Source organism: Alligator sinensis, unplaced genomic scaffold (genome assembly GCF_000455745.1).
Source record: "Alligator sinensis unplaced genomic scaffold, ASM45574v1 scaffold549_1, whole genome shotgun sequence".
Classification (NCBI taxonomy): domain Eukaryota; kingdom Metazoa; phylum Chordata; order Crocodylia; family Alligatoridae; genus Alligator; species Alligator sinensis.
In genome coordinates, this window is record NW_005842807.1 from 252420 (window position 1) to 278933 (window position 26514).

The 26514-nt window shown below is 40.2% G+C and overlaps 1 long non-coding RNA gene across 1 annotated transcript in view; it reads right to left on the minus strand.

The window, feature by feature from the left end:
- The window catches only part of LOC112547918, a 139391-nt gene that overhangs the window by 111911 nt on the left and 966 nt on the right, over positions 1-26514 (minus strand). The window contains exon 2 of the long non-coding RNA XR_003091701.1: positions 15565-15647. This is a non-coding gene — a long non-coding RNA (uncharacterized LOC112547918). The remainder of the gene's footprint in view (positions 1-15564; positions 15648-26514) is intronic.

Here is a 26514-nt window from a genome sequence, read left to right on the forward strand (position 1 = left end):
AGAGATATGCAGTCACTCTTTTAGTGCTATTCAGGCTGCTTTAATTTATCTTAGACTCTCAAGGTTTTTTTCACTGTTAGGAGTTGAGAGTCATTGTGTTTTTCTATTTCCAACCCACATAATAGCCCCCAAGCCTGTACAGAAGTAAGCAGGAAAGAAATTAAGTGGAAAGTTACAAAAATTAGGGAATCTACTTTATCTCTACAAAATGTCCTCTGAATATAGACTCTTAGATTCCCAGATTTTTTGCAGCTAGAGGTCTCGAGCAGCTCACTGTCTATCAAAAATAGCACCAAGTGGTCAGACAGGTTGATCCCAACTGTATAAAATACCCTAAGGGATGGACTCTCACTGTCTTTTTCTCATGCCATTTCTTCTACAATAAAGTAAGAAGGTAGTTTTCAAACTAAACTCCCTCTCCTGGTATTGTTCTAGTTATTAAAATTCCCAGGAGTTACTTTCGTGCTGCAATATTTTCCTATATTTATAGAAGAGAATAATTGCTTTCCTTTGTACCTAGGCATTTATACCATATGCCTTATTAAAAAACCCAAGCATCATAATAGTAATATCTCAGTAATGTTAATATTGCTAGGTAAATGTTGCTAATTTTTGTGGCTGCTCTATTTGTTATTTCCAGGAAAGATCACAGATTATTTTTAAGTAAAGCCTACAGAGGTCACATCACATAAGCTGCCTTTTGGACTTCTATATGAGAGATAAAACCAAGATCCTAAGTATGTGGGATCTTTATCAACAAGAAGTCATTTTCTGCAGAAGTATTAGTATTAGAAATTCATCAAGGCTAATCTAGATAACTACATTCTGGTGACATAAAATCTTCCCTGCATTGCGGTTGAACATGATAGGGTTTTATTTTCACTTCCTGTCCCAAACTGTTGTTCAGCATTGCTCAGAGTTAGTAAACAGTTGTTCCACACCCCCACCCCCCCCCCCCCCCACAACACAGGGAGCCGCATTTCAGTCGGGGATGAAGTGATACTTCTTTCTCTCACTCTCCTTTTTCTCTGAGAGAGAAAGAAGAGACAGAGAGAGATGTGTGTGCCTAGCTCCTATAAACCCAGACTGGAGTCTATATAGTTTTCTTTATTGTGCTTTGGCTTTCCATCCGGTTGGAAAAGAGTATATAAAAGGGAGAGATTAATGTATTATCACATTCCTTAAAGTAACAAAATAAATAATTATTGAATGGGCTTGGGACACAGAACTGGCTGCTTGAAGGAGGCAATGTGAGATAAAGAGGGGTTTTCCATCTCCCTTGGCTTAAAATTACTTCTTAGATAAAAACTGCAGATTCAGGAAAAAAGTTTAAACTGTTTGTTAGTTTTCTCATATGAGCTCATACATCAACTCTGATGGAATGGAGCTGGCTTGGTGGAGTGTATCATTAGAAGTGTCTCTCTCATATACCTTACTCCTCCAAAATGCACAGTTGATTTTCCACCTGGCACTGGAAAATCTCTGCGTAGGGAGTGATTACTGAGAAAAAGCTGCATACGGTGGGGAAAAGGGAGATACAGTGCTGTGCTTGTCTCAGATTTGCCAGGCATATTTTATTTTTGATGGAGTCATATAAAATGACAACAGTAAACAGTTAAATAGCATAATACATAAAACATGAAAAGTGGCCTTAAAGAGTGGCTTAGATTAAGCAAGTGCTAGAAGGTTAATATCATATCCAAACTGCATTGTTAACATATTTTATTTGCTCATAAAGATCTCGTCACAAAAAAACAGTAGAAAGAACATAGACCTATCCATTCTACACATATTTTCCCTAATTAAGGCACTAGCAAATTCTACTCAGTTACTTTTCTGAAACTCCTCTCACAAGTCAATGGAATTGCTCTGGTGAAAGTGGAATTGCCCCAACTTCTTTACATAGACATAAAATCAATTTTTTCCTGTTACACTCCAAAAATGACACTGATTTTAGTGTACCTGAGTATAAATGAAAGAGAATGAAAAATAAATGCAAACTTGTTGTATCCATGACATTCACAAGCCACCAAATCTTCAACATGGCCACCAGTGAAGCTTTGCTTGTTCTACGATTATAGCTAATACACCTTTGCTGAAGTGTGGGCAGGAAATTTCTTCCCTGAGGACTGTATTGTAAAAGTATGCTAAAGGTAATTCAGAATAATGCAGCAACTCTGGTTTTAAAGAGGAAAAATACCCTTACCAACAATCAGAAGCCCTTTTATTGTATGATGTATCTAGTTAAGGATGCTTTTAGAAAAAGTACACAGGAAAGGAGGCTGAGGAGTATTTCTCAGTTCAGATAGAGACACAGCCAATCCCAATGAGACCAGGATTCAGTAACTCCAGAGAAGAGCTCTAGAGATTACATTTTAAATTCACCCTCTTCTTGCTACCCACTCAACAATGTCAATATGCATCTCTTGTATACATTCTCACACCATGTGCTGTCTATCTCCAGAGAGCTGAGAAAGTAGAGCAGCAAATGAAAGGCTTCTGCTTGAGCTCCTTGACCTTCACTGAAGCTTAGTCAGGCCTCTGAAGCAACTAAGTTTGGAGTACATGGAACAGCTTTTGAGCCATCCTCAGACTTTGTGCAAATACTGCGTGGGTTTGCGACCCCTCAGAGTGAGCCCCCACTTGAAGACATTTCTGCTATTTGTGCCTGCCCTACACTTCACACTTTTGCACACTGCTTACTGATAAAACACAAGTGAACCAAAACTATATATGTTTGAGAACAGATTAGGGAGCTTTGGGACAGGCTTGGAGGAGTAGAATAAGACAAGGGAGCTGGCAATAAGATCAGAAATGGATTATTTATTCAAGCAGACTCAAACTTAGAACAGTGCCACAATGATGTTGTTCTCACTTGCCCCCACCTTTCACCTGCTCCTAGAAACTCCCTCCAGCAGACTCTCTTTTGGTCTACCCAATTAGCAATTGATATAGCAACATGCATTGCTGGCTGCCGCTCTCTATTATAGTCATCTTTTGTAAGATGAAATCAGGCCAGTTTTATAGGTCACATAATTTATTTTTTTTAATATCATCCAAGCAACACGCATTGCTTTATGTGAACATCAAAACATGGATCTGAAGCCTTTAAACCAAAATGAGGCTTTGGGGGATGAAATGGATACAGCTGGGGGTGGGAAACAAACACAGATTTCTACAGCTCCATCTCTAATTATGAAGCATCAACCTAAAATCCTCCCTAGCAGGTGAAATAAGGAAGCCTGCCATGGCAGCAAGTGGCACTGTCAGTCTCCTTTTAAGAACTGCATCATCTGCACACTGTGCTGTTTAGGATAGGGAGGGAAATGGGAGCCCTTGTTCACAGTTGGAGTCCCAAGTGAGAAAATTAACAAGTAACACGCATTCGTACACAGTACCAACACTTCACAATGAAGGAGGCTAATAGCCCTCTCACTGAGCTGGCATAATATGCCAGCTTGAATTTACTGCTAAAAAAAGGCTAATAATGCTGCTGCTACCCAGTTAAAAAGAAATCCGAGGGTAAGAAAAAGAAAAACAATCCCACATGTGTGGCAGTGAATTGGAATGCAAGTTAATTCATATCTTTAATGAATGTTTTCAGCAGCTTCTTCCCTGGCAAAAGTAATAGATGAACAATTGGCTGCAAACAGAAAAATAACTCATCCTGTGTATTATGATGCGCAAGCTGAAGTGCTAGAGCATAAGGCAGCATGTGCTTGGCATAGGCAATGTTATAATGAAACCCTTGTGTTGTAACTTTAATGCTCACTGCATAAAAGAGACTGAAACAGGGAGCCAGAAGGCTCCTGTTACTTTAAAAGGGAAACTGTAGCAAGCTTAGGGAAAGCTGGCAACTAGGAAGCAGGCTAACCAGGAGTGTATAGACAGATTTGTAGCCAGCTACCAGCAGTAAGGTGCATAGGAGAAAACATCTAGGCTGCCCAGGGGGCAAAGATGCACAGAAGCAAACATCTAGGCTGCCTAGGGCCTGCAACTAGTTCAGCTAAACAGCAGCAGGGAGAGGAAGGTTGATTTTCAGGCCCTAATTTTAAACCTGTGTGTGTGGCTGGGGAGCCACCTGACCTGAAGGGGTGGGGTTTAGACAGCATATAAGCACAGAGTGTGAGCTAGAGGCAGGTAGTCTGGTCTTGGAGGCAGTAAGAGCTTTGCAGCAGGAGGGCTGTTGGGGCTGACCAAGCTGTTCTGGGACTGCAAGTAAGGTGCTTAGAGGTGGTGGGGAAGTATGATTCTGGATGGGGGAGAGCTCTGTGGCACAGCCAGGGAGCTGTTGTTTATGCCCATACCCAGTATGGGAATTGTTGAGTTATAGTCTGGAGGCTTGTGTTGTGGTTTATACTGGTGGATTGAAGGGAAGGATGAGCTGACATAGTGTTAGAGGGGCATGTAGTATTTTGAGTCCTTGCCAAGGCTATAGCCTGCAATGTAGGCAGACAGTGGTTGCGGGGGGCCAACCCCTGGAGACACAGGCAGCTGGAAGCTGAGAGGGCTAAGGGCCAGAGCTCAAGGGGGCAGAAAGTAGGCTAGGGGCCCATAAGCAGAACCAGTGCCTGTGAACTAAGTGGGTGAAGCCAGGGCTTGGGAGTATGAGATCAGGGCTGGAGTCTGGAAGCCAGGTCTAGGGCAATGGGCTTAGGCAAAGAGCCTAGCTAGAGGAAGGGGGAAGAGCCCAGGAAGTCTGAGGCCCCAAGAAGGGTGGAGAGGCCTCGGGTGACCTGGCATTGGCTTGGAGCAAAGTGTTCCACCTAAGCAATGACCAGCAGCGTCTGTGAGGCATGGGCATGGCTATAGAGAAGGTTACAAGCCATGAAACTTAGTCCTTAAAGGCAATCAATACATTGGATCGCTGATGAGCTAGGAGAACCCCACCTACCACCTGGGGACAGGATAGGGACCAGTGGGGCTTGGGAGGAACCCACAGACTAATAGAGGACAAAGTCTGACCCTGGGGCAGCCTTTTGGAAACTAATAGTTATGTCAAGGTGTGGCAGGTAGGAAAAGAGGAAGGGTACCTTAGGAGGCCAAGCACAGCAGGAATTGCATGGGCACAAAGGAGTGTCACAGCCATGACCCTGTTAGAGGGACATCTAGGACTCCCTGCAATGCCCAAGTGATCTCTGTGCTATGGTGATGGATTATTGATAGCTTGGACCAACTGGAATCTGGATGCTGCTCATGTGAGAGGTTATGTCTCGCATGGTGAAAGGTCATGTGAGAGGCATGAGAGTCCCAGAGCTCTTGGTTATCTAGAAAGAAGACTGCTCACTACCTGTATTGCCTCAGAGTCTATATAAGCAGCATTAGGATCAAGATTAACAGTTGGGACAGCCAAGGTAACTTATGCCTGCATTAGTACAGAGACCAAGGGGATGTGGCTTAATCCTTTCTGATTTAGGGTTTCTAGGGGCTAGTTCAGCAGCAGTGTGGACTTGTCCTGGAACGCCATTGTGAGTTGCTCCTGTTTCTGCTGGTTGTTCCGAGGAACAGGTAGGGGGTGGCGGGGCACTGTGCATCTTGCAGTGTCATAACTACAAAAATAGCTGGGAGGCATCAGACTAGGATTTTTAGGAAGGAACAAACACATCTGTCTGAGATATAGGCACACTTGTTTGCTGAGATTTATTACAACCATTCTGGGCTAGTGAAAGTCTTGGCCTTTGCAGAAATCCTTTCAAATCTGAATGAAGAAGGCAGACTAGGACTGGGCCCAAGCTGCTGGCCCTCTATCTGAGCTCTTTGAAATGACACTTAAATAGTAGTCGTTTTTGAATGCTCCCCATTCCTAGGGCAACTGCAGGTGAGATTGAAAGCTTTTCTGGACAAGCAAATGCAGAAAGAGTTGAGCTATTCCAGTTTGTCTACCTCCTAAATGTGTCAGAGATGAGAAGCACAAAGCAAAAAATAAATAAATGCTTTCACAGAAGCACTTGGAAAAATTAACAAAGATCATGTGAAGGGAATGTCTATAATCCCCATTCTACAAATGGGGAAACTGAGGTTCAGGAAAAATTTAAGTTATTTACCCAAAGCTACAATGCAAGTCAATGGTAGAATGAAAACCGAACCTTAATGGGTTTGACTTCTTCTCAACGTTGCTATTGCCACGACCCCAAGCTATCACAATATCAAGTTATTTCCTAGTAGAGTAAACTGCTTCTGTGCAAATGTCCTCTTGTTCATAATTATTCCCTGAAGCTAATGTTTCTTACTCAAAAATATGAGTTGAGCTGTATGGCAATGGGATCATAGGAGTTCTAAATTAGGGTAGAAAGCCACTGTAGAGAACAAAAAGTCAACGACACTAAAATCTAATAAAGACCTAGGACAGAAAATAAAGTGACAGTAAGTAAATATTGCATTCTCCCTTGAGGGGGAGCTGGTCTACTGTGAATGGGTACAAAAAGCTATCTTCTATCTTTAACAGTATGTGATGACTGCAGATGGTGACAAGGTGACACTTTTTTTTTTTTTTTTTCAGTTGCTTTCCTAACCCAGAGATGACCCACATGTTCAGGAGCTATTCATAGAGACTGTACTTCTCTTGAGGCTCCCATCTGTCTCCCTCAATGCTTTGTCTCCTTTCTCCTACCTTTGCTCCTATAGGCAAAGCAAAGCTGATGCAGATTATACTGATGTTTCTTTCTCGGATGTCGGCCTTGGAAAGAGGCAGCCCGAGTATTTCTTCCCTTCCCCCACTCCCTCTCTCTTGGTGGCATCTGGCTTCTTGTCTGAGGTCTGCAGGCAGCTATGTGGCAGCTCTAGACTTGCCTTGGGCAGCTAGCTACAGCTACTGATGGGGACATCTAGGTTGCCTTGTCCTATCTGAATGTAATTTTCTTTAACGCCTCTTTGAATTCAGTGAAATGTTTCCACAGTCTATTTCTTTACTTCTAAAAGTGTTTGAGAGCCTCTGATTTGTTTGTGGGGAATAAGAGGGAAATGTAAGAGTTGCCCAAAGACCCCTTGGTTTCAAAACAAGGAAACTCATCATCTTCCTTACTTAAATAAATTAAATAAATAAATAACAAATAATAAAAATAAGTTGTTGTTTTTGTTTTTTTAATAATTTCTAGGGCATTTTGTGTTTTGCTGGTGATGGGATAAGTTATTTAGTGGCTCTTTAAACAACCTACACACCTGGACTGCACAGATTTTTGTACCAAACTGCCTTTCTGAAGTTGACAGCAGGAAGCATTTTTATTTAAATTTGAAAATGGAGCAATTCCAGGAGCCAAATTTTAAAACCCAGCTGATGTTAAAGACCTTAAAGAGGAATATGTAACAAAGAAAAATGTCCAACTATGGGTACCACTTACTTGTCCCAGACTTCATCTCCAGCCCTGATTACTGTCATCTCTACCTCAGCTGACTGCTTTGACACCTGTCTCATGCTCCAGTCTGTACAAAATGCGCCTGCCAAGATGACTCTTCCCTGTCAGTCCTTTTATCTTTTCTTATTTTATTTTATTTTTTTCAGATAGATGATGGATTCTGTTTCCACTATCATGTTCAAGAATTTTTGTTTTCACCTTCAAACCCATTCACAACTCTTCCCATCTGCCTTTTTTTTTTCTGCTCTTTCTCATTGAACTGTTCATACTGTTCTGCCAGTGATGTTAAAAAGCCTCCCTGCTTGTTATTGCCTATGAGACTGCATATCTCTCTGAACCAAATAGTCCCTTAGGTGGTCCCCTGCCTTACCTTCTTTCTGTTCTTTTCAAAAGCTTCCATAATAGCCCTTGGACATACCACGCTGTCTCCCTGCTGATCTGTAAGACTGCAGTCCTTTCCATATTTACTGTGCTTGGACACTGGGGAGAGTGTCCGCTGTAGGGAACTAGTTCTGATCTCTAAGGCTGCCAGGCCCCATCAGAAGCTAAAACAATAGGTTACCTCTAACTTTGCTATTAGTCTAAAGTAAAAAATGAAATGTCTGTTAGTTGAGAATGCATCAAAACGGACTAGTACTCTACTACCCCATTCTACTTCCAGAATGCCTCAACATGTCTTGTATCAAGGGATGAGAGGGCAGCTTTGTCAGCTTTCCACAAGTAAAGAGTTCCTTTATGCAAAAGGAATACTATGCTGGCTTTTTCTGGGCATTTTTGACCTCACTTTGGCTTCAGAGGCTTTCTGCCTCTTGAAACAGACCCTGAATTTATGGCTTTATACCTAGCTGAAACAATGGGCTCCGTAGCTTGCCATGAGTTTACATAGATTTGTATAATGGTATGCATCTTACCCTGGGCACTTCCCAAGCATGCTACAGGAAGTCAGCCTCTGGGCAGCTTAAGGACAACAAAGAGTGCCGTTATATGGCCTGGGAGAACACCTCTTTAATATATAGCATATGCCAGAAAATTCATGATAACTTTTTCCATTACATCTGGCATCTTGAACTATCTCAATTTGGAAAGATGAAGCTCTTGAGCATTGTGCTCATCTCTTCCTAAAGATACATACACAAAGCTGATCCTGGATATGTGTTTGTAGTTTTAATGAAGGACTGCAGCCTCACACAGACAACCAATCTGTGCTTAACCTTGAGGTTTCTATCCATTGACTCTGGTGAAAAATTTTAATATTTTGTTCCATATACTTGGTAGTTGAATCACAATAATTTCCATGTATTTCAGTGCCAGCATCACTAACTCTAACATGGAACTGGTTTAAAGTGAGATGTGAGAGGCTGGCAATGTGGAGCACTGACCATGAAGAGCATGACTTATAAAGCTGCTGCAGACCTGAACATTGAATTTTCATTAGATATAAATGGGTTTAGATGCCTGAATTCCTTAAGCTCCTTGAAAAATCCTAGCCTCAAAACCTGGTCAGACCATGCCTGTTAGTTTTTTATTGTTTAATTGCCAAACACATAGTGCAAGTGCATACAGTACATCTAAAGGGCTAGTTGGGAATATAATTACTACGTGAGACATGCTAAACTACTTATCCATTCAGTCATGGGTATTAAGAGGGCTGAAGAAGTAAAGTTTCAAAGAAGATGCAATACCCATAAGTCTCTTATGCTATCTCTTTTGGCAATAACAATCTCTCTGTAGAAAAGACTGGAGTCTTTGCAAAGTCCAGGAGGTAGAAGAGCAGAACTATGATAAAGACAACTAAATATTACCTGCAGACTGAAGTGGAGCTGCAGATTAAAACTAGAAAGAAAAGGGGCCTTTGTAATAAAACTTAGCAGGAACTTCAATAAAAGTTTGAGGATGCCAGTGGGAACTGAGAAATACTGCTTTTCCACTGTCACTTTTATGACAGAAATTTGGGGCTGCTAACTGTACACATGGAGAGGTATTCTGCTGTATAGGCAACCCCCATGCTTACAGACTGATATATATTCACACAAAAAAGCCAAGGGGGAGGGGGGGAATTAACCAGAAGTCAATCAAAATGTATTTTTCAGAAAGAGCTGCATCAAACTGTACACCTGGGAATAGTGTTGGTGTCTTTTTGTTTTTAATATATTATGGAAAGGCAAATGTTCCTGAAGCTATTCTAAAACAGTTTTTTCACCTCTGATGGCAAGCGCACTTTCTTTCCCCTTAACCTTAAAAATCTGGTGTTACAGCAACCAGAAAGTTGGTAGATGCTTCATGGTATAGATAGGAGGTGATAACTCCTTTTAATTTAAGGCCCAGATCCTGCAAATTGCAGGATCCAGGGCTTAATTTCACACAAGGCACTGGGGGAGGGGAGAGGAAAGCAACACAATGGTTAGATGGGGAAGAGAAGCTAGAACTTAGCAGTAAGATGTTGTGATTTGTCATCAATGGCATGCCCAGGGCATAGTTTTATTTTAAAATATAAGTAACAAGATTTAACAATAACAGAATGTCTGACTCATTATCTTTATACATACTGTGCCCTAGACTGAAATTTGTCTTCCTTTATTTGTCCACCGATTAGAGACATACTTCAAGTTCCTCTTTCTTTATTTTAAGAACTATGTACACTTGTATAATTCTACAATTGTAACACCCTGCCCTGCCAAATTTAAATAAATAAAGGAACTGGATAGCACCATTTTGCTGGTAACCTGCGGTTATAACTGAAGAAATCATTTGCAGTGAGCACTTACTGGACAGATGTCGCTGCTTTCTGCTTGCAGAATGAATATCTGCAGACATGCCATTACACCAGAATTTGCTCACTGTCCTTTTTATTATAAATGGCTTGCTACAAGTAGTCAATACATGTTTTGAAATTCAAGCTGCTCATTTGGGCTTGATCACTTATCTGGCATTTCCACTATTCTTCGAGTGGAGGAATGTAATTCTTATGAACAGGAGGGGGTCCTGAATGAAGCTACTAGGGCTTTGAATCTTGCAGGTGGATGGGATTAAGAAGAGTTTAGAATATTTTATACCTTTCCTTTCTGAATTAGTGCTATTATAAGTATTATTCCTAGTAAAACAGGGAGACTGACTTATTGACATGGTGCAGCACTTAAATTGACCTCTGTTAATTGCATTAGTATGAAATGCAGGGAAACTTCTAGTGGTAAAAGTCTACTGCCCTTGCTTCATTTGGCTACTTTAATTGCTTCTGTGCCAGGATTCTAGTGAGAGGTTGAAAAATGCTACTTATCTGTATCGAGCAATGCCACCTTGTATGTGACGGAAATGTGCTACTTGTGACTAATAAGGAACTCAAGTTCAGAACGTTGTGAACACTGAAGACCAAAGTTTACTTCACCTATTGGATACCAAAGAGCAAGACTGTTCCATCCTGTTAAAGTCCTTAATATTCATGAATGCATCTACTTTTTATTATATTTGCATAGTTTTATCTTTCTCTGAAGACTGAGTCACAGAAAAACCACGAGGGGAAGAAGGAGCCACATAAGGGTGGATCCAGGGATGGTGCAGTGGTACATGTGCATCTCCCTTTGATTCCTGTTTGCCCAGACTTTAAAAACAACTGCCTGATAGTGACAGTAGCACTTCTATTCAGGCAGCAGTGAAGGAATTGATTGACTTCATAGCTCATAATCTACCTGTTCCCTTCTAAACTCTTAATTTCACAGGTGTTAATGGCCCTTCCTCTTTTTGAATAGTCTCAATGTTCCACTAAGCAAGCTGTTCTTCCTTCTGCAGTTCTACTGTCTGCTTGCTGCTCTTGGTAATGCAGTTCCTATTCACAGCCCAGCAGACTGTTTTTAACTCTAGCTAAAAACATTAACTCAAGTGAATATTAACTTGGGTTTGAAAACCGCCTTCAAATATTGGATGCACTGTCAAAATGATCAAGAAAACTAAATTTTTGTCTTACAGATTTCTTTTTCAGTTTCATAACTGCAATGATTACAGAACTAATGAAACAGTACCTTTTTGAGTATTTTTGCCTAGTTAATTTTTATATATAAAAATTAATGCACATTCCAATAAAGCTATATTTGTTTTTGCTTCAATCTTAAACCAAATAATATAGCCCTACACCCCAAACTTTTTAGTAAAGCTTCTAGTTGACTCTTAATTGGATAGAAATATGTGTTATGCTGCATTACCCCATCTGCACCTTTCTTCTCACAATCCTAGATCCTCCCATGGACCCACTTACAGTTTTCCTTGACTGTTTGTTTTTTCATGTACCTGAGCAGGATGGAATAGAATTGCACACAGGCTCCTAAATCTATCGAAACCCCTCATAGGTAAAGCAGAATCTGTCCCTGGTTGCATAAACTGTGTGCACAAACAGTACAGATGAGTAAAAGTGTGAGTATCACTAGCGAGAGTTGATTCATTTTTATTCTGTAATACTTTTGTACTTTTGCTACTATCCAAAACTGTACACATATCAAAGATGCAGAAGACCACACATGTAACATGGGAAAGAAAATAATGAACCTTCTGCTGAAGAAAAGCAGGATATCTATCAAATGAAAGGAATAGGAAATATGCATCAGCTGCTAGTTGCATTCAAGTTTGGGTTTTTTGCAAGCCGCCTCCACTGGAGGGAGACAGTCGCATGCACACTTCAGCAGGTCTGTTGTTTATACTGAAGATGGCAGTGGTGGAGAGAGACAAGCCAGAACTTTGCAAACTGGTCTAGGTCATTAGTCTTTAGTGCTGAGGTGGCCAATGTGCAGCACACATGATGCAGTGGCATGGGCACCTTCTGTGTGTGGCACACAACAAGTTATGAAGGAAATGTATAGCAGAGCAGCAGTTTGGGTACATGGGGATCGAAGCAGTACTTCAGGAGGGAGCAGGGCTAACTTACGGCACTTCTGCTAAAGAGGTTGCTGAGGTTTTCTTAAGTGGTACTAGAGATGCTTCATGTTAAAGGATAGTAGGACATTGTCATCTGATGCTGCTAAACTTGGACTGCAGGGCAGTCGTGCTGAACTGTAACCACTTCAACTGTATTTAATAAGGTCAAATATGACATACAGGAATATTCTCTAATTCCTGTAACCCAATGCACAACTACAGTAACTGAGAGAACAAATCACTTTTCATGTTAAAAAATGGAGGCATGTCTAGGCTGTTGTCTCTAATCCCAAGAATACTCTAATCCTTAAATACTCTCAGAAATTACACAGTAGAAACCAGATGCTCTTCTGGGTTAGATTCCTAACCCCTAGCCCCCTACCATGAAGCTGTCTTTGTGAATTAATTTGCAGTATGTAGAGTTGCACTAAATGGCTGCATGGGACCACAGAGGCACTCTAGTTTTTTTTGCCTTAGTTTTAATTTCGAAGAACACCACTTCTCCAGTCGGCTACTTCGTATAACTCCTAAACTCCAGCTGTTAAGAGCAGTACTCTTACTGTAAAAGCTGCAGCAAATAGCTGAATGACTAGTCCTTAATTCTGCAACCCACTGTGAATTAAGTGAGTTACAAACTACTTGGATATGAATGCTCTTGGTTCTACTTCATTACATATTCAGGTTTACAGAGAGGTCGCTTATTAGGGTTCATATTCTAGAGCTAATGTACAGTATCAGAAACCATTCTGCAGGGTTTCCCAGAGTGTACTCATCCCTGACTCGGAGAAGTAATTTCTTCAAACCTGGGGGGGAAGTTAATTCACCTTGATCATTTTAGCTTTGGTCATACTGTGGAGACTGACCTTAAAGTAATTAAGCAGAGCCAACTGTGAGGGGTAGGTTTTATGATATGGGTACTTGCCTAATCAGTCTAACATCAATCTATCTTTGAGAAACAAAAAATGAGAAACTAATTATAACAGCAATCAGTCCTTTCAGGGTATACTGGAGACTTTTCATCTTTGTAGCCTCAACCTAACTTGGGGGGCCAGCTGATATTCTGGAACCCCGATCATGTTTATATAGTATAATATAGTTAGAAAGAATCCAAGGGTACGTGCAGTCATTATATTTTAGATTGACTTAAGCAGGGTTTGGTCAATCTAAATGCTGATCTGCCCACACATTTAGGGAGGGGATTTAGATCAAGCCAAAAATGGCGGGCTTGATCTAAATTAGTTCACTCAAGTAGGTGAACTAACTCAAATTAGGAATGAATTAATCTGATCCAGTGAGTATCTGTATGCATTTGGAGTGTAGTTATGGGGCTGGGAAAACCCAGCCACCTGTCCCAGCCCCAGAACGCCTACTATTCCTGCCTTCCACCTTAACTAGGTTGTTTTTTTTTTTTTTTTAGATTTATAACCTTTCTACTCTGTGATAGAAAATCCCGCCCCTCCCACAACACCAAGTTACTCGCACCAGGTTCCTGGTGTGGCTTCCAACACCAGTAAATGCCAGTTCCAAGCAACTATCATGAAGCTTAAAATAAGCTACATGATTTATAGAATTGATGCAGCAGATGGATGTATGCACCCTAAGTCTTTACAGAGGAGGAAGAAATGAAGCCATCTTTAATCCTTCATTCTGTAAGAGCAGCTGCCTGGACTGGAGGCAAATCCAACCTTTTCTGAAAGCGATGGGTATTGTAGAAAAAAAGAAAGAGGGTAGAGCTGTTGTATTCATACTCGAGCATTTGGGGGAACTTTCTACTCATCATTCTTGTCTTCTAATACACAAACTATCACAGCAATGCCAGAGGACTAACACACGCAGGCATTTAGATCTTGTGTCTGAAAATAGTTATTAAATATTTACTATTTATTATTTGGTTATTTGGAATTTGGCTTGTCAGTCTGCTTATCCATGTTTTTAACATTATGTTGGAATTGCACCCAACCAAAACCCTCTGCAATGCTACATGTGCCAGACCCAGAGGCAGTGGAGTTTTACAACATATTCTAGGGGGGAGAGGGAAATACTGCAAAACACCAGACAATGACATTAAAACAATATTTTGGTCTTGGAAAGAGTGGCATTTTTGAAAAAAAAAAAAAAAAACATTTCCTTTAAAAGAAGCAAGCTGCCAGGTAAGATAAATTGACTTGTGTGTGATAGACTTCCATTTAAAAAAAAAAAAATAGTTTGCTTTCAAAGAACTACTGTGCATCTTAAAAATAACGCACACTTGGATCTAAAGACAGAGGGCACTAAGGTAGAGACTAGATTATTTTTTTCCCCAATAAATATGGAAGCAATCACAATACAAGGCAAAGTGTCTAGCATAATAATCAAAGTGCCACACATGCCATAAAAGGAATTGTTTCACAAGAAATAAAAGAGCAAAGTACATTCATGAATATACAACTGGAGAATAACTCTGACACTGATACTGAATTGGGTCTCAGCACATTTGCAAAGCAGCTATCTATAGCAAATCTGGCTTGTGACCTGAGCTTGATTTACCTTTAGTCTGAATTTGTCTCTGTGCCTTTAAAGAACAGTATATTTCTAAGCCAAAGGAAAATCCCTCTCTCTTTTCTAGAAACTTTGTTTCCCTCAGTTTAGAAGTTTTACTCTGTTGTAGATATGGCAGTTGCAAGGCTTTTGGTTTTCTCATATGGCCTGATGTTTATACAGTGAGGTATGTATGGTCAAGCAATGGAGACTTAAAAAAAAATCCATTTATATTAGGTAGTGTAGCAAAGATATTTAATCAATAGGAAAACACAACTGGAGAGAGCTTATTCAAATAGTCAATTTTAAGTTGAAAAAAATAAAATTACTAGCTTTAAAAATTATTTATCAGTCAATACCAGCAAAGGCAATAAGTAATAAATGAATTTTAGGTTATGGCACTGAGAAAAAGTAGCTCAATTTAGACCTGGCTGGTCATAGCCCACTTTTATTTAAGCATAGAATATAACATGTGCCAAAAATTGCAGTCTTCAGTACTTGCCTACCCATGTCAGAAACAACACAAGTTTCAAAAGCTATTATCTGCTAAGTGGAAAATTGTGGGCCAGATGGAGCTAATTAATTTGCAATTAAAAATGTCCACAAACCAGATAAATGTAATTCTTTCCTTTGCAATATTTGGTAATATACAAAAACTGGCCTGCCAATTCTAAAAGCATCCATGCAGCATTTAATAGATACGCAGACTGCTGTATGCATAAAGGATTGAGGTACTGATTGATTGGATTGATTGATTAAAGAATTGATTATGCTGTAGGCATAAAGGATTACGCACCTTTGAGTTCTGCTGTACATCAGACAACAACAAATACATCCTTGTGATATTTGGGCAGTGACTTCCTTGCAGTCAGAGGAAACCTAGATGTGGAAAGGAAAAAACAAAAATCTAACCTTTGTAAGTCTACAGTAGGTTTGCAGAGGCAGGCGAAAGTTTCATTTGGAAACTTCCCAATTGGTACAAACAACTCTACCATTTATCTGAAGCTGTGAATAATATGGGTTTGTTTTCCCAGAGGACTCTTTCTCATCTTACTGATTCCAAGTACATAAATAAAAAAGGCTTTCAGATTGTATTCATTTGCATAGTACAATTACACTGTACTGATTAGAATCAGGACACTCATGCTGTAATGCTGAGCCTAGTACAGTTCTGAGACTAATTGTGTATGTGTGTGTGTACTGATCCTATTGAATCTCAAAGCCATACTTCAATGCTGCCTTCAGCTAGGCTACATGTATGATTAACAGCTGCAGGATCAAGCCCTTGTGATTGCTCCCACCCTGACTTGCTTAAGTCTCTCCATTTGTACATTGGAGTAATTATTCACAGCAAATTTTGCAAAGCAGAAGTCTCAAAAATATGAGGACATCCACCAGCCAGAGTGCTGCCCCAAATTAGGCCCCAATCAGCTTCTGCCTCACACCTCTCCGTTATAACTCTCATTTTGTTCTTCAATATCATCTTTAGCATCAAACAAAGTAGCTTTCATTTCCCAAGATAAAAGTTTCCGCTTGCAGAAGGGCATTCCCTTTAAGGTACACAGATATCCAAGATGCCCTGAAAAGAGCTCTGCTTTGCTTTTAGAATCTGAGAACCTTTTGACACTTGGAGAAACAAACAAAAATCTCAGAGAACTGCTAACCCTTCCCCTCACACCAGCCTCCATAGCTGTAGTTATTAAAAACAAAAGAAATCACCACTCAAAGTCAACAAAAACAGTCTATAAACAAAGACTATTTAAATTCAGTCTCCCTAACAAAGCCATCATCCACTCAGAAATTTGCAGGTATTGTAGGTTCAGTATCAAGCACAAGGGGAGACTACTAGCAGAGGATTGAAAAACTCACCCTAACTGAGTGAACTCTCCAGAAAACCTGATGGCAAAGTGTGCCCAAAGAGAGGATATTGGCACCACTAAGATAGATCTAGAACTTAGCACAACATATTGACATAATTGGGGGCATGGCCACATACAAATATTTGATCAAGTTTCTCCCAAATATTTAAAAATTAGTGCTGGCTCATATACTTCTGCTGCTTTCTGTTTCTATGCTCAGATGGGGACAACTGCATATGTAGTTCTATAGAAATTATCTTTATCTGCAGCAGGCAAATCCCTCACCTCCATCTTTGCAAGCTGTTATCTTGTAAACAGCTTTTACGACACTGCACCAGACTTGAAAAGAATTCATGGTTCAGCTTTTTTTCTGTATGAAGATCCTGACCATCAGAAGCCAACTAACCAACTGGATGGAAATTTAGGTAATTAATAAATACAGCTCTGAATTTATGTATTACTGCACATGAAAAACAATACATAGTTAAAGTTCCTTTACCTTAAATTCTTTTTTCCCCCAGATCATTGGTGATGAGCCTATATGATTAAAACATAGCCAATAATACTGACTAGAGACTGTCGCAAAGCCTCAATCCAAGATTTACTGAGAAATAATCTATGAGCAGCAGTTAGTGAGAATGGGCAAAAAAACCCAAACCTGGAGATCCAAATATAAAAACATGGTTTTGCAAAATGCTTTCCTTTGCAGAAGTGCCCCCAAAATTACTCAAGCATCTCACTCGCACAACCTTCTTCAACCGGGACTAGAGAGCAGTAACCCAGCAGGGACTCTCACATCATTAGGAGCTGCAAGTTCTCAACATGTCAAAAAAGCAGTAACAAGGGTACTTCAAACTGAGGCAGAGCAAACTTCGTTACTACTTCTGATACTGTTGCTCCCAATTTTGCCTGAGATGTCCTAATGTAGTAATAGCAATGCCTAATAATGCCATGCTTATATACTAGAGTGCAGTTTTAAATACTTAGAGAACTCAAAATTACTTACAGCTTGAAGATAAAAAATTCTGTACGTTTGCTAAATCTTCTTTATTATGCTTATGAGAAACAGCATTTGGAAAAAAAATGTTTTAGGATTTCAGGTAAAACATACTGTTGAGCTAGTCAGCATAATACTTAGACAAAAATGTATCCCTTTTACCTAATGCTCTCAAAAGTATTTTAAAGCATTAATGAATTACTGCTCATTTTATCCTTATGCAAAGTACAAATTGTAAATCTTAATTTCATTTTAGAAAAAAGAAAACTGTGATAGGGATCTGAAATGTCTCCAATAGTTGTATAGTGAGACAGAGACAGGCATAGAAAACAAGGCAATTTTAACATAGATTTCAGGAGTGGAGAATTTTACTTTGAGTCTTGGCTCATGCTCAGTATGCCTTCCAACTCATTCTGCAGGAGGTGATTGTAAGATACATGACTGTGTTGAATGTGCTTATTAGAATCTAAGCAAACTTTATTTTGTTGAATATACTTATAGCAAATAATGCATAGCTTTACTTTATGTTCCCAATATATTCAGTGTGGGTCATATGGCAGCACTTTTACCCACACTGGTGGCTTGAATCACATTACTTATGGTAGTGTTAGTGTGATGTTGCAGCTGTGCTGGTACAGGAATTATTTGAGAGGCAAGTATTTCTACAGATGATATCTCTTTTTGGACATACTGCATGGTTAGAATAAAGTTAGACAACCTTTTGAATCCAAGGCATTCTTCATATGTTCTGAGGAGAGAAGCAAGTACAGTGAATGTTAAGAACCAAGATAAGAGCTGTGAATTTGGAGGTGGGGAGACAAATTCCCAGGGGTAGCAAACAAACAAGTAGCAGACGAAAATAAGTTGATTATTGGGAGACCAAGATCCATCAAAAGGGAGGGGAGTCATTAATATCTGTTGTGTCTAGGAAGAAATTCAGGAGTCAGGTTACAGTAAATCAAAAAATGAATCTCAGTGTTCAGTCATTGGTTTAGAGTGAAATGTCAAATTGTAAAATATTTTTGGGAACTGAAAATCTGAAAACATATTCAGATTGGGTTAGAGTATTTAAATTTGGTTTTGATCTTCTGTTTCTAACACTTCACAGTAAGTTCATTCAAATTTCAAAATTCAAAGTATTTTTCCTCAGGAAAACAGAATTTTTTTGTTTAGAAATGGAATATTGAATCCTGAGGGACTACTTGAAATTATTTTGAAAGATATAAAATTTGATCCTTTTTTACAATAGTTTCAATATTCATAAATTTTAATTTACAATGGTTGGGATGAGGGATATTGAGCAACTCTCCAATTAAGCAGTAGTTTGGTTAACTACATCAGTGCTCATGTTCCTCTCTCTGAGATTCTACTAAAGCTTTCAGAAAGCTAGGATTTCCAGTTAGTGTTCCAAAAGAAATTACAACTTTGCCATTATCTATATTAAAACCAGAAGTTGAAGATCACAGACATCTATGCCAGTCTATATTGTTCTTTTCCTAATAAGTTTTATGTATTTTTGATTTTAAAGATTCATGGAACAAAACTAGATGCAGTAAATTCCAAATTATTTGTACTGCAATGAGGATATGCTTACTTATTTTGAGGTTGAAGATAGTCATTAAAAAATAAAATAATCAGATTCCGTTCCTCCTTGACACAGATTGAACAATTTGTTTACTTATAAAACACATTTGTTGCTTGTAAAATTGGCAACCTTTTACTAATGGCGGGCCACAGCTTGTAACCCAGCCAGTGCTGCAAGCCATCATTCCCCTCCAGCTGCTCCAGCTGTCCCAGCTATGTGCGTGTCAGGGCTGCTCATTCACCTCCCTAACGCAGCCTCAGCCAAAAAATGTGCTGCGAAAAAAAAAATGGTAAGCAAGAATTTGGAGTGGCTTATTCAGCAATGACTGTGACCAAAGGCTGTAGGGAGGAGACGAGCAATTCTCTGTACATAACGGGAACAATGGGCCAGAAGGGATCAGTGTGCTATTTGTAAAATGCAGAATGTGGGCCAAATCAGACAGCTGGGAATTGGTGCAATATTAATAAAATGTGGACTGGATCAGAACTCTACAGTCTGGATCCAGTCTCTTTGTGGGCTGCAGGCCCTCTGCTCAAGAATAAGAGTTTTATTGCTTCAAAAAAAAACAAAAAAAAACACAACTAAACAGATTGTTCTTGCTTGTATTGGCCATGGATATGGATTAAAACTGGCAACTAGATACTCAAAAGCTCTTTATTTTTGTTATAACCCAGGAAATGTCTAATGATAAAGTGTTTGAAGGTTAAAACAGACTAGTTTGTATCTTTAACTGTGAGAATATTTGAATCAAGTTGAATTTCATAAAAAGGCAAGAAGCAGGATCTTAACTAGGCAATATATTGGAGTAAAACTCAAGTTCCATCTCTAGCTATGATACTGATGTTCTTTGCTAATGTGGATGCGTCAGCACATGTATTAACAGACTTAATGGCTGTGGGAGTGCTTGAACTAAAGCTCATTCAATGAGCTTCAGTTTAATTTCCCCTGCTGCCATTTTTTAGTACAGGGACACTGATATACGAGATGCGGGAGGCTGCTGAAGCATGGTAATTACCACACTCCAGCAGGCTCAGTCAATTGAGTTTGCTCCAACACACTGAAATTACAGCATGTCAGAGCAGCCTCCATGCTCGTGTACAGGCGCACACAGTTTTTAGTGATGATTTAATGCGTGTTAGCCTATTTTAATGCACATTAGCAAAAGCACACTTTGGGCTCCTATGCACATGTGAGGAGCCAGCTATGATGAGCTTGGAGATCTAAAGCATCAGAGCAGACTCAATTAATTGATTAATTGAGTCTGTTGGAGCACAGAAATTGATGTGCTTCAGCAGCTTTGCACATTACATGTATCAGTGTCATTGTGCGCCTCTACGCTGACAAAATGGCAGCTGTGCACTTTGAAATAAAACATGTCCGATTAGCTTTAGTTCAAAGCATCCTGCCACCATTTTTTCAATGTGATGGTGTGTGGCAACACTGATACACGTGACACATGGGTGCTTTTAATTAGTACACCTCGCTAATTAAAGTGCCTGGCATTGCATCTGGAAGCACATGTAAAAATGCCTTTTTTTAAAAAAACTGATGCTATAATGCACATTAAAATAAGCAAATGTGCATTAAAACACACATGTAGATGTGCACTGTGTCAAGCTTAATTTTTTGGGTATGTCAACATAATGACAATTGGTTGTCTAGGCTATTTTTGAAACAGGTTAGCTTTTCCACATAACTTCAATTTAAGCCTTGTTTTTTCCTAATACATTGTAGGACTTTTCCAGATTAACTTATATCTGTTACTGTTTCTGAGACTAATGCTTGGCACCAAAACTAGGTTAACAATCTAGGGATAGGTAGCAATGTTACACTTCATGCTCTTTACATGCGTAGGAAGTGCTTTACAGCCACAATGGAATAGACGTTCGTGGCACATAGTGCTTTAAAAATGGTGGATCCAGTTCTAAGTTGACCCTGATGGATGTGTACCAACATAAAGTGCTTTCTGGTAGAGTGCTTTATCGACTGTCTGTGCCAGACCCTATTGAAGGTTGACTTAGAGCGCGATCCCCGCCATCCCAGGCAGTGTTGCACAGGGCTGTGCTCTAGCCTCAGGCAGAGCTTGTTCATTCTTCCTGAGTGCCAGGCCAGCCTGGCCTGAGTCAGTGACAGCCTCTGATCCCAGCTATGTGTGCAGCCTGGCAGGGTGGGGGGTGATGAGAGAAGGGGGTTTCAGTCCCCACAGCCGCCCCAGTCCTCAGATGCACCACAGCCCGGCTGGAGGTGTCGTGGTGCAGGGGAAGGAGTCGGGGGTCTCTCTTCTGGCAGCTGCCCCAGCCCTGTGGCAGATGGCTGCTTGCCAGTGGTGGGGCAGGGAAAACGCTCTGGGGTATGTGTTTCAGCAGCAGCCCTGGCCAGGCAGTGCTGCACTGCACCATTTGGCTGCAACTATTAGGAGGCTGGGGGGAGGGAAGGGAGCCCCCTCCATGCCCTGGTGGCCTGCTACCCTAAGACCCCAGCCAGCAAGTTGTGGGGGGATCATAATGGCGGGGGGCTTTGTTTCTCGCCTCTTCTCCCCCACCTCCTAGTGACAGGAGCTAGAAAAACAATACATAGTTAAAGTTCCTTTACCTTCCTTGACACCAGCTGGCAGAGGGATGAGGCTGGAGAAAGATGGCACTCTGGCAGTCTCCTGGAGGCATGTGGGAGGGCCCCCAGTGCAGGCAGGCTGTGAGCCCCGTCACTGAAAGTGAACGTCAGTTTGGGTGGCTCCTTCTCTAAAATGTCATGCTTTGAGTAAAGTGTGATAAGTTACAGTACTTCTGCCAGGGGCTTTTTGATCATCTGTACTTAGCCTAGATGAATTGGAAACCTGGGTGTTGCAATCAACTGGTATACAGCATTTGATTAAGCCCTGTCATGGATTTGGGTTACTAAACCAAGACACTGCACTAATGTTACATGTTCAATAAATGGTTCAGATGGTTATTTTTGCTGGGCATACAGATGTTACAATCTGACTGAAGTAACAAATCAGCCACACATCTTTTGCCTGGTTATTAAAAAATAATTGTACAGATTAATAAAACAGGAAAGTGCTGCTGTGTTAATTAGCTAACATCACAAGGATTTTCTATGTTCCTGGTACTCTAGAATAGGAAATATAAATAGAAAATGTTTAAACATCCTCACTAAAGTTCCATAGGAACATACTTTTGTTTTCAAATGAATACGAGCGTTCTGGCTTAGCGCAAAGCACAATATGTATTATGCAAATACACACGCCATTTTGGAAGCATGAGGGGAAGCATGGTTATGTTAAGGAAGTACACTGGGAGTTGACATAGGCATACATAGTTCTTTTACTAATGCAGCCATGACTTGCTACATTACATGGCAATAAGCAAGTTGCTTGACCAATCTATTCTTTAGCTTAACCATCCATAAAAAGAAGAGTAATAAGCCTTTCATCTTGAAGGTAGAGATGTTGCAAGGCTGAACTGACAAACTTTTGGCAAAGGATGCTGTATATCTTGGCATGAAAAAAGGCACTAATGTTGGGGAAACATTACATGCTATTAATTATTTGTGTTTATTATTTAATACATGTTAAACATCTACCACATGCTTAAAGATCTTTACCTACTTAGCCTGCTTCGTACTGTGATAGTTATCACCTAGAGTGGCTCGTGCCCACAATGTTGCCAGGAAGCACAGTGAACTAGAACTAGAAACCAGATTAAAGTTGCTTCAAATTAGGGATGGCATGTTTTCAGATCATTGAGGCCCTGTCATGAGAATACAAACGTCCTGTGTAAGCAAAACATGAAGGATTAACAAAATGGGAGAACTTGGCTGCATCTGCTATATCATAAAAGGCGGGTAAAGGCTTTTTAGCAATGTTTCTAAGCTTAGTTACTCAATGAACCATGTTTCACAGAGCGGAATTCTTTGAGCAAGATTCCTTTGAATTGTACCTACAACTGTAGTTCAAGGTGATTTTTCTTTTAATAGAAGCCAGTATATTTACAGCAACCAGAGAAATTCTGCAAAATAACACTTCTTTTTTTAATTCTCTATTCAGTTGGAGGCAGTGCTACAAGAAACTCAAGCCATTCTAGAGTGGGAAAGAATGCATCTAGGATTTGTCCAAGAGAAAGCTCCTTGGTTTTTATTCCCATTATTATAGCAAAACATTTTTATTACCTTTTTGTTTCCCTAGACCTGACCATCATTACAACTAGGTAAACGGCTTCATCTCAATCTGTACTCCATGCAATTTGTGGAGAGATGATAGTATATATAACCTAAAGTATTTGGAACTGAATACACAGGTATTAGAAGTGAGATGGCTTTCTTTATGATTTTCTCTCCAATCTAATTCCTATTAAGCTTGATGAAAATAGCCAATTGAGTCCAACAGGGCTGGATCAAGCCCTATAAGCTCCTGGTGAGATCCTGACTATAATAATACATGTTTGAGCTCCAAATAAGAAGCCAAATAAGTCCGAATGTCTCAGTGTATGTTTGTGTGTTCTATGAACTACTTTTGCCTTAAGGACAATAATATATTGCATTTTTATATAGTTAGTTACTTTCACAGGAGGATTCCAAAGGGGCTTCATGGACTAATGAATTAAACTCTACAAGCCCCCTAGAAAGCAGGAGGTATAACTATTCTCGTTTAGTGAATGTCTTTCTGTGACTCAGAACCTTCAGTGAGTATCCAAGGGATCAAAAGAGGTTGATACATGAGCCAAGCACAGGACCCAGCTCTTCTGGCTGGTAATCCTTTGCTTTAAATTTATTGGGCATGTCCAGACAAGCACACACATACGGTTTGCCAAGCCTCAAACCTAGTTGAGGTGCTGCAAACTGTACATGATGCATGTGCAACCATGCACTACATTTCAAATTTGCAGCATGGTGATAACATTTGATACTGGGAACTCATGATATCAAGAAAAACCACAGGAAAAAAAAAAGCAGCACGGCGCATACTCCAAGAGTGTGCACCAGAGCAGATGGAGGCAGAGTCCTCTAGGGAGATGCTCTAGCTGTTGTTCAGAGTGTCTCCCCTCCTTTAGGTCTGCTCTGGCTCCTTCAGCATGCTGGGAGCAAGAAGAAGCAGAAAATAGGCAGTTTGCCTGAAGCGGGCCATGCACATCAGTAAAACAGCAGCACAAATTTGTGCCACTGTAAGTGCATACCTCTGTATGTGGGGATGAATCCACAGTGGGTAGGTTTGTTCCTCTCACAATATTTGCTTCGCACTGAGAGTAGTAGTTTCTATTCAGGTAGCTCTGATTTTCCTAATAGGTAATGAAGTACTGTGAGAAGAGGAAATTAAAGCCAGTTGGAGCAGTGTTGGCACTTTTGAACATAAGGCTAGTTAGTTAAGTAGACAAATATGGATGCAGTTGTGTTTTTGACATTTTTTTTTAACTAATGTCGACCTAAATAGCTAATAGCTTAGCTAAATGATAAATAATGGGAAACAAAAGTCTGCATATTCTTGAAGAGAATATATAAAATTATGTATTTTAAGCTCCGTGGTAGGACCCAGAGGGTGGTGGTTGACGGAAGTCAATCGTCATGGTGCTCTGTGACCAGTGGGGTCCCTCAAGGCTCTATCCTTGGGACTACACTATTCAACACCTACATTAATGATGTGGACATTGGTATCAGAAGTGGACTGGCCAAGTTTGATGACACCAAACTCTGGGGTAAAACATCCACACCTGAGGACAGGAGAGAGATCCAGGCAGATATTGACAGTCTCATGAAATGGGTGGACAAGAACCTGATGGTGTTTAACACCAAAAAATGCAAGGTTCTCCACCTTAGGAAGTAAAACCTGCAGCATCCTTATAGGCTTGGCAGTGCTACACTGGTTAGCTCTACAGATGAAAGGGACTTGGGGGTCATGATTGACCACAAGACGAACATAAGCCTTCATTGTGATGCTGCAGGTAGTAAAGTGAGCAAAATGCCGGCTTGCATCCATAGATGCTTCTCAAGCAAATCCCAGGACATAATTCTCCTGTTGTACTCAGCCTTGGTGAGGCCGCAGCTGGAGTATTGCATCCAGTTTTGGGCTCCACAATCAAAAAGGATGTGGAGAAGCTTGAGAGAGTGCAGAGGAGAGCCACATGCATGATCAGAGGTCAGAAAAACAGACCTTATGATGACAGGCTGAGAGCCATGGGACACTTCAGCCTGGAAAAGCGCAGGCTCAGGGGCGATCTGATAGCCACCTATAAGTTTATCAGGGGTGTTCACCAGGATCTGGGGGAACGTCTGTTCACTAGAGTGCCCCAAGGGATGACAAGGTCAAACGGTCACAAACTCCTTCATGACCATTTCAGGCTGGACATAAGGAAGAACTTCTTTACTGTCTGAGCCCCCAAGGTTTGGAATAGACTGCTGCCGGAGATGGTTCAAGCACATACTTTGAATGCCTTCAAGAGACATTTGGATGTTTATCTTGCTGGGATCCTATGATCCCTGCTGACTTCCCACCACCGGGGCAGGGGGCTGAACTCTGATCTTCTGAGGTCTCTTCCAGCCCTAATGTCTATGAACTCAATGAAGTCTATAAAAATGAAATCAACATTTTAGTGTTGTATCTGCCAGCCTAGAAGTCATACGAGGAAGAAAAATGCCATTTAATCTTAATATCAAGAAAGGTGTGTGTTTGGGGTTTTTTTAATGGTGAAAGGAGTCTGACAAGGGAAATGACAAAAACCCTATTACATGAAACATGTAAAATGAGAGAATCTGCTCCACTTAAAACTGGTAGAAAAATTTCCGTTGTTCCACAGAACATGTCTCCTTAAAACAGTAACTAGATCACCTAATATTTTTTCCACCTTTATTCAGTATTGTAATGTGTCCCATTCTCATCATCATGGTATTTGAGCACCCCAAGATACACTACAAACTCCAGCTTTTTTAAATAGCACTTCTGGAGGTGCAAGGGTACTGAATATAGGGCTGTTCTGAAAACTGGTGGGATGGGAAATTTAAATGTGTTGTTGGTTGTATGGTGTTTGGGATTTGCTTCTGTTTTTTGTTTTGAACATGGTTATAAATTTAATTGACAGTGGGAAACCTAGAGCTTGTCATAGGTGTCTTATTAGGAGGAAGAATTTTTCTTTTAGTCAAAAGAAAAAAGAATAGAAGATCAGGAAAATTTCAGTCCTTTTGTTATTTAAGGGGGGAAATGCTAATTAATTAGACGGGACTTTATTTTTTTTTACATTTTGAATTTAGGTAGAACTCGGTATAAATTAGGTAACAGCATGAAGTTTGACTGCTGGAGTCATTATATAAAATGTTGAA